Below are 14,895 nucleotides of genomic sequence, written 5' to 3'. Positions count from 1 at the left end.
CTTTTCTTAGCATTTTAGTAAGAGGGCTTTTAGGACCATTGTAGCCTCTTACACACTCTGAGTTCTGGGTCACCATGAGCTTGCTGGTTAGTCTGTATCCTGTGCCAGTAAAGGAACAAGAGCAAAGCTTCTGTTTCACTATTTTTGTAGTAAAATGTCGTCGGGCAAGTTTCGCCTGATTCTGAACCTAAAAAGACTTAACCTGTTATGAGACAGAAAAAGTTCGGATGGAATCCATTTTTTCAGTAAGGGAGCTACTGTTTCCAGGGGCCTTTATGGCATCTCTCGATCTAAGAGATGCATATTGGCATTCACCAAAAATCGCAAAAATTCCTAAAATTTGCAGTTGGAGAAAATAGGAGGGTAGAACACTACCAGTTTGTTTGCCTTTCGTTTGGGATCACTTCTGCCCCAAGAGTGTTCACAAAGATGCTGGGAGAAGCATTGATTCCGTTAAGAGAGCAGTCGATTTTAATCATTCCGTGTTTAGACGACTTGCTTATTCTCGGAAGTTCAGCAGATCAACTGACAAACCATTTAAATCTGGTATCAGAACATCTCCGATCCCTAGGTTGGATTATCAACCTAGAGAAGTACTCTTTGATTCCAAGTCAGAAAACGCCTTTTCTAGGCATGCTAGTGCATTCATTAAAACAGAGTATTTTCTTTCCTCCGGAAAATATCCTAAAGATAAATTTGGCAGTGAAATCATTACAGAGGGAAGACAAGGTTTCCCTAAGGATGATTTTGTCTGTGCTGGGATTGATGTCATCCACAATGGTGGTAGTACCCTGGGCACTGGCGCACGCCAGGAAGTTGCAGAGTTTCCTTCTAGGAAATTGGGACGGTCGTCCATAAACATAAGATTTCAAAGTCACAATTCCTCAAACTGTGGTGTTGTCTCTGCAGTGGTGGTTGGAGGAATCCAACCTTGTGAAAGGAAGGCTTTGGAAGGAGCCTGTAGACAAGGTAATTACTACGGATGCAAGCGCTTGGGGCTGGAGAGCTCGTATAGCTCACAGAGCCTTTCAAGGGAAGTGGACAGAACTGGAGTCTGAGGTCATCCAACTGGAGGGAATTAAGGGCAGTAAAGCGGGCCTTATTTCAGGCGCGATCGATACTGTCACAGTCCAATGTTCTGATCCACTCTGACAATGTTACGGCAGTAGCGTTTTGTCAACAAACAGGAAGGCACGAGATCCCTGTTGTTGCAAGAAGAAGTGGAGGAGATCTTGTCCTGGGCAGGTAAGAATGTGTTATCCTTGAGAGCTGTTTGTCTCGAGGGAAAACTCAATATAGAGGCAGACAAACTGAGCAGAAGCAGGATTCTGTCATCAGAGTGGTCTCTAAACAGAGAGAGGTGTTCCCAGACATCACAAAACGATGGGGAACACAGTCAATCGATCTGTTCACAACAGAAGATCATGCCCAGATTCAGAGTTTCTTCTCCCTCAATCCAAAAAAGCATATATCTGGGGGTGACTGCATTCATTCAGGAGTGGAACTTTCCAATTCGGTATGCATTTCCTACTCTCAATTTGATTCCTGCAGTTATCAATAAGAGGTTGTCAAAATCTGATGATTTGGATTGCACCTTAGGGGACCCTTGGAGACTTCCTTGCAGGCCAGATCTGCTGCTGCAAGGGAACCTGTGGCATCCACATCCAGGCAGATTGAATCTGTCAGTCTGGATCCTTACTCAAAAATTGGGAGTATCTGACAAGGCAGACTCTACATTGATTGGTATCCGTAAAGAAGTTACTAGGAAGATTTACTTGAAATGCTGGAAAACTTCCCATCTTCGGCTGTCCGGCTTTAAGTTTGATAGCCTGTCAGTTCCAGCAGTCCTGGATTTTCTTCAGGAGGGTTGGGATAAAAATGTTTCTGTAAGTACGCTTAAAGTGCAGATTGCTGCTTTATCTGCTTTTTCAGTTATCCCCTTGTCTTCCTCTCCTTTTGATAGTGAGGTTTCTGAAGGCTTTTTCTAGGAAACTGCCAGTTTATAAACCATATGTTTCTCCTTGAGATTATCAGGGGTTTTAAAGGGACTGTCCAAAGGTTCCTTAGAGCCTCTTAAGGACAGTTCTTTTAGATATCTTACATTAAAAACAGTATTTTTTAGTAGTCATCACTACAGCCAGAAGGGTCAGTGAGCTACAAGCTTTGTCTATGAAAAGTCCTTACTTTCAGGATACATTAGGGTTACAGGCATATCCAGAGTTTTGTCCGAAGGTTATGTCTAGGTTTCACAGGTCGCATGATATTATGTTGCCTACTTTCTGTGTGAATCCAAGGTGTGGAAAAGAGAGGATTTTTCACTCATTAGATGTTAGAAGATGTGTTCTGGAATATTTGAACAGAACTGCAGAGGTCAGGAATACAGATTCTTTGTTTTATTTTCAGGGAAAACTGTAGGTCAGAGAGCTTCTAAATCTACTATAGCAAATTGGATTAGGTTAGCTATTATAGAAGCTTACAGAGTTATGGGAAGTGAGGCTCCTGCCTCATTTAAAGCGCATTCTACTAGAGCTAGGGCAGCTTCTTGGGCTAATAATGCAGGGGCTTCGCCTGAGCAAATATGTAAGGCAGCAACGTGGTCAAGCTTTTCTACGTTCATCCGTCCTTACCGAATTGATGCAATGTCTGCACACGACCAAGCGTTTGGTAGAAAGGTTCTCCAAGCAGTGGTCCCACCCTGAGGTTGTATTACTTGTTAATCGTCTCACCTTTGCCCTGAAGGATTGTGGGGAAAAAGCAGAGTTAGTACCTGCTAACGATGTTTTCAACAATCCTTCAGGGCAACGATCCCACCCGGGTGTTAATTGTCTGTGTCTGATAGTTGCACGGTTATGGGTTAGTGGAATGTTCACCTGTCGGGTACTTGGCTAAACGCACTGAGGGTGGACTAACCATGTGACTTTTTTATAGGGGAAGTGCTGTCTGTTCCTGTTCCTGGGAGGAGCAACGTCTCACCTTTGCCCTGAAGGATTGTTGAAAACATCGTTAGCAGGTACTAACTCTGCTTTTCCACTAGCAGTCGCTAGCGTTCACGCTGAACGCTAGCGATTGCTGAATCGCAAAGCCGGCGATTTCCCGACGTTTGCGGCCGCGATTTTGCTATGCTATGCACTGCATAGCAAAATCGCGGCAAATATCGCTCCGCCGCGCGTTCGCGTTCCTGTAAAAAACGAATCGCAGTAGTGGAAATGACCTACCACGATTCCTATGTTAAAAAGCAAACCGTAGCGACTGTAAAATCGCTAGCGGTTTGCGACTTTACGATTCAGCCAGCGCAACCGCGCTGGTGGAAAAGGGCCCTTAAAGGTTTTTTATAAAGGTCAAAAGTTCATCTAGCTTTATTCACTTCACTATTGAGATGTTTCTGGTTTATTTAATGTACAGATAGTCCCCGGTTAACGAAACAAGATAGGGACTGTAGGTTCATTCTTCTACGTCCCCACCATCTTTTAGCTCTTAAACGTTATTTTATAAAACACTATTTAACGTTTTAGTTGTTATACTTTATTTTTCCAATACTACATACATGCATACATACTGTACATACATACAAGCATACGTACATACATACATGCATGCATATATACATATACATACATACAAGCATACGTACATACATACATGCATGCATACATACATACATACATACATACATACATACATACATGAATGCATACATACATGAATACATACATGTATGTATGTATGCATGTATATATGTATGTATGTATGTATGTATGTATGTATGCATGTATATATGTATGTATGTATGCATGTATATATGTATGTATGTATGTATGTATGTATGTATGTATGCATGTATTCATGTATGTATGCTTGTATTCATGTATGTATGCTTGTATTCATGTATGCCTGTATGTATATGTATGCATGTATGTAGTAATGGAAAAATAACACCTAAAACGTTAATTAACGTTTTATAAAATAACGTTTAAGAGCTAAAACGATAAATAACGGAAATAAATCCATTCAAAACGATAATTAACTGTTTTATGGGCATCTTAAAATGATAATTAACGTTTTGGAATTCGGCGCCATTTTTTTTACAGTTCTTATCGTTAAAATGCTAAATATCGTTTTATAATGGAATTCCAGTGGCACCATTTTTATATAAACTGAGCTTGGCGCCATTTTTCACTGCTCCCTCTGTTTGTACCTCCTCTGTGTGCCTCTGCTTGTAACCCCCCCCCCCTCCTGTGCTCTGTAACCCCCCTCTGTCTCTGTTTGTACCCCTGAGCCTCTGTACCTACTCTGTGCCTTTGGTTTTACACCCTGTGCCTCTGTCTGTACTCCTAATGCCTCTGCTTGTATCCCTCTGTGCCTCAGTTTGTACCCATGTGCTTCTGTTTGTACCCCTCCCTGTGCCTCTATTTGTACCCCCTGTGCCTCCGTTTGTAAACCCCTGTGCCTCTTTTTGTAATCCTCACCAAAGTTTGTACCCCCTGTACCTCAGTGTGTACCCCTTGTGCCTCTGTACCTCAGTGTGTACCCCTTGTGCCTCTGTACCTCAGTGTGTCCCCGCTATGCCTCTTTTTGTACCCCGTTTCTCTGTTTGTACCTCCTGCAGAACCCCCCCTGTGCCTCTGTACTTCTGTTTGTACCCACTATGCAGTGGCGTACCTAGGGCATTTGGCACCCGGTACTGGGTATTAAAAGACACACCCCCCCTGAAAAAAATGGGCGTGGCCACAACCTGCGGCGTGCTTAGCGCGCCGCGGCGAAAAACGGGTGTGGTCATGACCAGATGAGGGCGGAGCTAACTAATTTAAAGTATTAGCTAGTATAGTTGCCCCAGTATAGCTAGTACAGTTGCCTTAAGTGAAACTAGTTACCCGCAATGAAGTTAGTATAGTTGCCCCCAGTATAGCTAGTATAGTTGCCCCCAGTATAGCTAGTATAGTTGCTCCCAGTATAGCTAGTATAGTTGCCCCCAGTATAGCTAGCTAGTTTAATTGCCCCCAGTATACCTAGTATAGTTGCCCCCAGTATAGCTAGTATAATTGCCCCCAGAATAGCTAGTATAGTTGCCCCCAGAATAGCTAGTATAGTTGCCCCCAGAAAAGCTAGTATAGTTGCCCCCACAATAGCTAGTATAGTTGCCCCCACAATAGCTAGTTTAGTTGCCCCCAGTATAGCTAGTTTAGTTGCCCCCAGTATAGCTACTTTACTTGCCCTCAGTATAGCTAGTTTAGTTGCCCCCAGTATAGCTAGTTTAGTTGCCCCCAGTATAGCTGGTATAGTTGCCCCCAGAATAGCTAGTATAGTTGCCCCCACTCCCCAGTATAGTTTCCCCAGTAGTATAGTTGCCCCCAGTAAGGGGGAAGCTTCTGGCACTTCCCCCCTCCTAATTAGCAGCAGCTTTAGATATGCGGGCAGGAGCGGGCGGAGAGGACTTACTCACCTGCTTCCTGCGTTCCAGGCGATGGCGCACAGCGTCATCTGTCACGTGACGCTGGTCTCCGACTTCTCTGTCACTCCGCTAATCAGGAAGCACAGTGAGCGGTGGAGAAGGCGGAGAGCAGCGTCACGTGACGATGACGCTGTGCGCCATCGCCTGGAATGCAGGAAGCAGGTGAGTAAGTCCTCTCCGCCCACTCCTGCCCTCATATCTAAAGCTGCTGCTAATTAGGAGGGGGGAAGCGCCAGAAAGAGGGGACCCAGGTGAGGGAGGTGGGGGGTCCGTCCCCCCTCCCCGCCGCTTTCCCCACCACTTCTCCATTCTGTGTTGCTTCCCCCTCCTGCACAGGCCTCTGTGGGAGGCCTTAGTGACACCCCCTGGGGCACACGACACCCAGAGCGGGGAGCCCCCTGCCGCCCCATGGTAGGAACGCCACTGCCACTATGCCTTTTTTTTGTACCCCCTGTGCCTTTGTTTGTACCTCCTGTGTCTCTGTACCCCCTCTGTGCCTCAGTTTGTACCCTCTGTGCCTCCAGGTGCCTCTGTCCTGCCCTCTGCCTCTATTTGTACCCCCACCCTGTGGTGGACTCAGTTTCTCAAGTGGACTCAAACTTCCTCCATGCAGAAATGACGTCATCGCAATGGGATTGGGCCATTCATAAGTCGTGGACTATCTGTCCATTTTCTATAGCTCTCAAATTAAATAGAACGCTGCAATAACTTTAAAGTTCCCCTTGCTTCAGATCAATGAAAGTTTGTTGCACGGATGCCTCGGCCACAATCTATAAAGCTCAAAATCAAACACAAGTCCATAGGCAGAAAATCAACATTAGCCCTACTGCTCAATAATTACTCATCTCAAATCAGGACTGCTTGGGCTGTGGCACAGAGGGTCAACTTCTCTTATCACTCCATCTCAGAATTGTGTTCCATGCTGTGCTCCATATTTCTCACTTTTGGCTATGAACCCAGAAGTCTCTGATGTATTGAGCGTGGTGTGGAACATTTAGGTGAGAAGCAGAGACACAGCAAAGTTAAAGGCCCATACACATGGGCTACAATTGTAGCTGTCGCCAGCGCACAGGGGACGTGCTGACGACAGCTAGACAACAGCTCTGCAGCAGCGACAGCTGTCTACACGTCTCTGCTACATGGCATAGATGTGGCGGAAGCTATCGCCGAAGGGAGCATCCCCCGGCCGGATGCTCCCTTCACTTCACAGTGTTGCCGGTCGCTAGTCCGCATACACAAGCTGAGACACGTGCCGGACTAGCGACAGTTGCCGAGAGACAAGTTGCAGTAAAGGTTGGAAATTTTATTTTGCTAAATTATACAGAGTGTAACAAAATAATTCCATTTAACCAGATTTAAGGCACAAACAAGCCAACTGTTGACTGTGAACAGGTAAAACAACATTAGCTACTTCTGGTCAATGTAGTGCATGAAGAATAGCAAGTATGGACAAGATATAAATGTGGATACAAGGTATCTTCTAGTTGTGGCTATCCACTCCCTAGTATTATTCTAACGTAAATGGGAGCTAAAGCTAGAGGTATGTGGAGGCTGCCATATTTACTTCATTTTAAGCAATACCAGTTGCCTGGCTGTCCTACTGATCCTCTGCCTCTAATACTTTAAGCCATAGCCCCTGGGGGTACAAATAGAGACACAGGGAGTACAAAAAGAGGCATAGCGGGTACACACAGAGGTACAGAGGCACAGGGGGGCACCAGAGGTACAAACAGAGACGGATTACAAAGCACATGAGGGGGGGGGGGTACAAGCAGAGGCACACAGAGGGGGTACAAACAGAGGTGGGGACATAGAAGAATGAACCTACAGTCCCTATCTTGTTCGTTAACCGGGGGATTAGGGTGCAGGAAAAAAGGGTGCATGCGGCAAGTGGACAAATTGGACAAAGAGGCACCGGGGTGTAAAAACGAAGGCACAAGGAGTACAAAAAGAGGCATAGTGGGTACAAACAGAGGTACAGAGGCACAGGGGGGCACCAGAGGTACAAACAGAGACACGGGGTACAAAAAAAGGCATAGCGGGTACACACTGAGGTACAGAGGCACAAGGGGTACACACTGAGGTACAGGAGGTACAAATAGAAGCACAGGGAGCACAAAAAGAGGCAAGTGGGTACAAACAGAAGCACAGGGGTACAAATAGAGGCACAGGGGGGTACAGACAGAGGCACAGGGTGTAAAAACCAAAGGCACAGAGTAGGTACAGAGGCACAGGGGTACAAACAGAGACAGAGAGGAGTTACAGAGCACAGGAGGGGGGGAGGGTCCACAAGCAGAGGCACACAGAGGGGGTACAAACAGAGGTGGGGACATAGAAGAATGAACCTACAGTCCCTATCTTGTTAACCGGGCATTATCTGTACATTAAATAAACCAGAAACATCTCAATAGTGAAGTGAATGAAGCTAGATGAACTTTTTACCTTTATAAAAAAAACCTTTAATATCTCAAAAACGATAACAGATAGAACAGTGATTTTTGCAGCACAAATGAGCACAAACCCAGCACTAACCAACTACACCACTTTCGTGTCTGTACGCTGTTGTAGGGGGGCTGGGTGAACTTTTGACCTTTATAAAAAAACCTTTAATATCTCAAAAACGATAACAGATAGAATGGTGATTTTTGCAGCACAAATGAGCACAAACCCAGCACTAACCAACGACATCACTTTCGTGTCTGTACGCTGTTGTAGGGGGGCTGGGTGAACTTTTGACCTTTATAATAAACCTTTAATATCTCAAAAACGATAACAGATAGAACGGTGATTTTTGCAGCACAAATGAGCACAAACCCAGCACTAACCAACGACACCACTTTTGTGTCCGTGCACCTTTGTAGGGGGGCTGGGTGATGTCATCGTTTGGAAAAAGATAATTGCTATCAGAGGCGGGACAAGGTCCTCCAGCACCCAAGGCTGAGACACCAAAGTGCGCCCCCCATCCCTCCCACCCCAGCCGTCACTCACTGATTGCTACTAGACTAAGAGGCGCCACAGGGCCCACAACCTCCCCAACACCTTAATATCTAGTTATCTGGCTTGCAGTCACTGCCATGTATCCCCTTTTCTTATTTCTTTCTGCTTAAAACACAATTAGGAATGACAGCTGAATGAATTGTGCGCCCCCTCCTACACTGCGCCCTGAGGCTGGAGCCTCTCCAGCCTATGCCTCGGCCCGGCCCTGATTGCTATTATCTTTAAAACAAAAGCAGCACAAATGTTTATTTTTCCGGCACAAACGGGCACAAACGTAGCACTAACCAAACATGCTAGAACTTTTATTTGTGCTGATTGTAGGGGGGCCAACTTCACATAGCCAACATTTACTGCAGGTAGTTATTCAGCTACTGATGGTTTCCAGTGGCCAGAGAAGGGAGAAAAAATAAATAAAAGCCAGTGCATGCAGCCTCCCTGCCGATGCCTTCCCCACCCAAATTCAAAACTGCTGCTGTATACGGCCGCTGGGGAAACTAGCTGTGGGGATGCCAGCCTAGAGGAGACAGAGACTTGATCGGCATCTTGCGCAGAGCAGCCCCGTGGTAAGTGTAGTTTCCCCCCTGAAAAAAAAAAGTTACGGCTGTCTAATACGTCTATAGTAGGCATTAGATTGACTCCTATGAGGGGGACTATGTACTCGTATAGCTCTGTGGAAGATGTCAGTGCTATCTAGATACATAATATAATATGGTAGGGCATTAGACTATGACTATGGTAGGATTAGATTGTGAACTCCTCTGAGGACAGTCAGTGACATGACTATGTACTCTGTAATGTGCTGCAGGAGATGTCAGTGCTATATAAATCCACAATGGGTATCATTCATGAAGGAGTTGTCGGTCAGGAGAATCAATGCGGGAAAATACCGCTGCCGGTATTTTAGACTTCTGGGTGGGCATTCATAAAAATGTATCCAGGTGCGATAGCAGTGCGGAAATTCCCCGAACTAAGCTGGCGGTAGGCAGGCGGAGACACGGAAGCTGCCGAGTTGATACATTTCTCCGTGTTCCGCTCTACTGCAGCTACCTGGGAGGTCTGTGTGTCCATTCACTTTACATTAGTATCGCCACATGAGAGGGAGCGGTATTTCCCGTCCACATACCGCTTGCGTAATTCTTTATGAATTACCATTTTTTTACATTTGTTCCGATAATCACCGCACAAGGCGGTGATTTATCGCTCTGCTCGGTAGTGTCAGTTTTTTATGTGGAAAGAGGATTTATGAATGCCGAACTTGCTGAGTGTTCGGTAAAGTCACTTGTTTTAAGCATTTCCGCATGCGGAAATGCTTTATGAATGAGCCATTATCTCAGGACATTAGCTATTGGTATGGTAGGGATTAGAGTGTGAGCTTCTTGGACTGTCTCCAGGACATTAGACATTGGGAGCTCCTCTGACTGTCTCCAGTCGAGACAGTGCCTGTTGACTGAGACTCCCCTTTTACCTCTTGCCCTGCCCACTCTGTCTGTGTTGAGGGAAATGGTGGAAAAGCGTCAGGTTGTAAGGGAAATGGTGAAATAACAGCAGAATGGTGGTACTTGGTGGTGCGGTCACACAGGCAGCAGCACGCAGATTCCGTGGCTTGCTGTGAGTGACAGTGCTCACACATGAGGCCAAGAGGGAGGGCGAGTGTGTGTGTGACATTACCACCACTGAGTACCACTGTTGCTGCCGCTATTCCACACTGTCCTAGGTGGCCAGGCCAGGCATCCACTCCTCCACTCACTGCTTCCAGCGGCGGCCCCCAGCATACAACACAGGAAAAGGCTGGGCTTTAACTGTGTCATGAACCGATGTGACAGAGGCGGGGGTCTGAGCAATGCCAATAATGCAGGTGGAGAAGATACTGTGCTGGCTGTGGTAGGCTGTAGCTCAGCCTCAGGCAGCAGCTGCATAATTTATTGACTTCTGTCGGCAGTCCAGACTCCAGCCAGAAAGCCCCCCCCCCAAAAAAGGACACCCCAAATTTTAGATGGACAGGGGGCAGAGTCAGCAGCATACTTTTAAGGAGAGCTGTGGGTGGGTCTAAACTGGCACCATTATTTATTTTTTAGTATTTAAATAGTGCTGTCATCTTCCACAGTGCCTTACAGTCATGTCACTATCCTCAGAGGAGCTCACAATCACTGCCAGCATGCAAATAGTTCAGTGGGGGATGCTTAATCATTTGTTTAGTTTAGAAACAATTTACGCTGGATTCACAGTCTGTGGCTCAGCATATCCTGTCAGATCATCCAGAGGAGGTGCAGCTCATAAATATTACCTGAACTCCTGGTTACTACAAGTCTCAGCATGCGCTGACAGGACTTGCTGGCCCATGTTTCCAGAGGTGTATAAAGGTGGCCATACACTGGTCGATGTGCAATTAGATCGACCAGCTGACAGATCCCTATCTGATCGAATCTGATCAGAGAGGTATCGTATGGCTGCCTTTACTGCAAACAGATTGTGAATCGATTTCAGCCTGAATTGTGAATCGATTTCAGCGCCCTCTATTTGAACTTCCTGGTCACTGCAGTGACACAGGAAGCGCCGGGATGGATGGAGCCGGAACAGAGCCGTGCAGCGCGGAGAAGACGCCCGGGAGCCAGCCTCAGGTAATGTATACTTGATCGGATCGGCCGCCGCTAGCGACGCGCACTTTACCCGCGGGCGATCGAGGGTAATTTCCCGCACGGCGCGATCGACGGACCGATCCGATTTCGGGAGGAAATCGGATCGGCGGCTGCGTTTACCGCGAACGATTGGCAGCAGATTCGATCCCAGGATCGAATCTGCTGTTGAAACGGCCGCGAATCGAGCCAGTGTATGGCCTGCTTTAGTATTTGCCTCTAAAGGGTTAAGCCATAGAAAACCATGTAGCAGGAGGAGACCTGAGTGATTAGTAACACAGAAGGGGTCAGAGAGATATCTGCAGATCAGCAGACCTCCTTCCCTGCATGTTTCCTGCCTGTGTTGTCTATCAGCAGCCCCCACCCTTTCACACCACAGCAAGCTGATAATAATGCTAGTCTCACAGACAAGCTGTCCTGGAGGGGCTTTGCAAATACAACGTGCAGTGCCCTGGGGAAAATCATCTCTCCTGCTCTCTCTCTCCCCCCAGCTGGATGTGGCAGGACGTAACTCACACAGTGATACCAGCTGGGGAGAACAAGGAGCCTCACTAAGCTGCAGAACTCTCAGTCCGCGGGATTTTTCTATTCTTCTCCCCTCAGTCTTGCCCTAAAGTCCATCTCCAGAGCTGTATACACAGCGCAGCAACTCACAAGCCACGCTGCTCTCTCCCTCCCCTGCACGCTGTTGCTGCTTCCTGGTCAGATGTGTGTGGGCGGCTCCCTCGGCTGCCTCTCTGTTTTCATTGGAGGGAGAGAGGAGCAAGCACCCAAGCCTATCACTGGTTGGAGGGAGGAGCAAAGGAGGTGTGGAGGCTCAATTGATTTCTCCTGCTCAGCTATACGGGGATCAGCCAGTGCCACAGCGGATTGCACGGTTTGGCAACCCTGATAGAATTAATGTACTGGGCTGGCCTTTCTGACACCCCCCTTGGCATGTGACACCCGGTGCGCCACGCCCCCCTGCGCCCAATTAATGGTACGCCACTGTGCGGCCCTGTAAAACAGGATGTGATCATAGCTTTGCAAATCTATCAGGTGATCAAACAAAACACATGCTTCTCTATGAGTTCTCCTCAGAGGCGTATCTAGAGGGGTACAGATATGGCTCGTACCATGGGCGCCACAGCACTATGGGCACAATGCCTGCCCCTGTGCTGTGCCTCCATGCCTGTCATCATGCCTCCTTATCACTCAGACCTCAGATCATATCAATTCTGTTATCTGAGGAACATGGCTAGTTAATGTATGTATATAGGGGTCACATGCCTTAGTTTTAGAAAAGAGGACAGAGAGGGAATAATATTCCTAAAATTTCAAAAAAAGTACCTTTAGTAATATCCTGAGGCAATAAGAACACGTGTAGGCGAGAAATGATGCTGTTTTTAGAGGGGAAGGGGCTCTGATAGGAGGAGGGGGGCGCAATTTCAGTGTTTACCATAGGCTCTATATTACCCAGATACACCCCTGGTTCTCCTAGATATGACCATCACTAATCCCATGTACTAAAATCAGGCACATCCATGCCTCTCAAAGGTCTTGGTGATATGAAAGGCTATCTTTTTTAGATGCTGCCACATTCTTTCTTGTAGACATCCGATTTGTTCCATACTCAGATATCAAAGTAATTTTACATACACACAATGCAATTTTCTGACAAATTTACTATCAAATCGATTATTTACAACATGTCTAATCTGATTTCTGATCGATTCTCCATAGGAGTGAACAGAAAATCAATTGTACTAACAATATAACGTTTTTCAAGGTCAGAGGTAGGGATGAGCTACGGAGTAAAAACGGATGAAATCCGAATGGGTTTCATTTAAATTTCATCCTCCTAATTATTGCACCTGAACGTGTGTGTGTGTGTGTGTAAGGGGGGGGGGGGTTTAAACTTACCCAGCAGGCGGCTTCTTTAACCTCTTCAGGACCACAGGCTTTACCCCCCCCCCCCCCCCCTCCAAGACCAGGCCATTTTTTGTAAAATAGGCCACTGCAGCTTTAAGGCCAAGCTGCAGGGCTGCACAACACAGCACACAAGTGATTCCCCACCAACAGAGCCCTCTGTTGGTGGAGTCTGATCCCCATCCCCGGTGTTTGTTTGTTTTTTATAAATATTTTCTTCTTTATTTGTGTAATACATTTTGGCTTTTTTCTGATTGTTTATTTACCCATCCCTGCCTCCCTCCCACAGCCAGCCAATCACGGCGATCGGCTGTCATAGGCTTCAGCCTATGACAGCTGATCGCTCTCCTGTGTCCCAAGGGGACAGCCGTGTCACATGGGTGTCCCCAGTACAGCGCTGCTGTAGATCGCAGCTCTGTACTATGTAACAGTCTCCGAGCAGCGATCGCCGCTGAAAGACTGAAGGCGGTGTGGAGGTCCACCTACCAAGCGGAGATGCACACGCATCATGTGCGCGGACTCCTGCAAAAGGCAGCCCCAGGACTTTATGCCGATCGGCGTTAGGCGGTCCTGGGGCTGCCGCCGCGTGCATGCCCATTGGCGTGACGCAGCCCTCAAGTAGTTAACTTCATGTGACTACAATCACTTCCTCCTTCAACCCAGAAGGAGGAAATGTTTGTAGTCACGTGACCGCAGCTTGGAACCAACGTGGGAGGCGCTGTGGGACGGATCAAAGAAGACGGATGCTGGGTAAGTTTAACCCCCCAACCACCCACCCGCTCAGCTGCACTAATTAGGAGGATGAAATCCAATCATATCCAAATGAAACTCATTTGGATTTCATCTGTCGCTCACCCCTGGTCAGAGAGCACATCAAAATAAGTAAATGGCATGTTGTTGCCTGCTGGCTAAAGTCCAATGTTAATTCTTTACATCTGGCTCATTAATTGGGATGCAATTTACTAGTACGCTTTTCCTAAGACCCAGTTTACTTTACAAGTTACCATTAAGTAGTCAACTAATATTAGTCAACTAATATTTAAAAAATGTTCAGAGCTAACGTACATGTGTACCTTCTCTACACTAAACTGTTCTGAGCAGCCTTGTACAATTCTTATGTTTAGTTTTCTTGTCTTTACAGCAAATAGATCATTTTAATTTTGCTAGTTCTAAAACAATAGACAATTGTGTTCAGCGCTAATGAATAATCTCCATCTATATCTTAATATCTGCATTAGCTTAGTTTATTAATACTTAACCACCCTGGCGTTCTATTAAGATCGCCAGGGCGGCTGCGGGAGGGGTTTTTTTAAATTAAAAAAAAACTATTTCATGCAGCCAACTGAAAGTTGGCTGCATGAAAGCCCACTAGAGGGCGCTCCGGAGGCGTTCTTCCGATCGCCTCCGGCGCCCAGAATAAACAAGGAAGGCCGCAATGAGCGGCCTTCCTTGTTATGCTTACATCGTCGCCATAGCGACGAGCGGAGTGACATCATGGACGTCAGCCGACGTCCTGACGTCAGCCGCCTTCGATCCAGCCCTTAGCGCTGGCCGGAACTCTTTGTTCCGGCTACGCTGGGCTCAGGCGGCTGGGGGGACCCTCTTTTGCCGCTGCTCGCGGCGGATCGCCGCAGAGCGGCGGCGATCAGGCAGCACATGCGGCTGGCAAAGTGCCGGCTGCGTGTGCTGCTCTTTATTTGATGAAAATCGGCCCAGCAGGGCCTGAGCGGCAGCCTCCGGCGGTGATGGACGAGCTGAGCTCGTCCATACCGCCCGGCTGGTTAATGAAAGCATGGCTATTACTCCTTGTACCCAAAATCTGTGCATTTCTGTGCTATTAGCATTAAAGGGGGTTGTAACATCCAAAAATTAAAAAAATATCTAGAAAAAGCCCCCCAAATATATATG

Source organism: Hyperolius riggenbachi, chromosome 8, assembly GCF_040937935.1.
Source record: "Hyperolius riggenbachi isolate aHypRig1 chromosome 8, aHypRig1.pri, whole genome shotgun sequence".
In the NCBI taxonomy this organism is placed as follows: domain Eukaryota; kingdom Metazoa; phylum Chordata; class Amphibia; order Anura; family Hyperoliidae; genus Hyperolius; species Hyperolius riggenbachi.
This window is presented reverse-complemented; position numbering follows the sequence as displayed.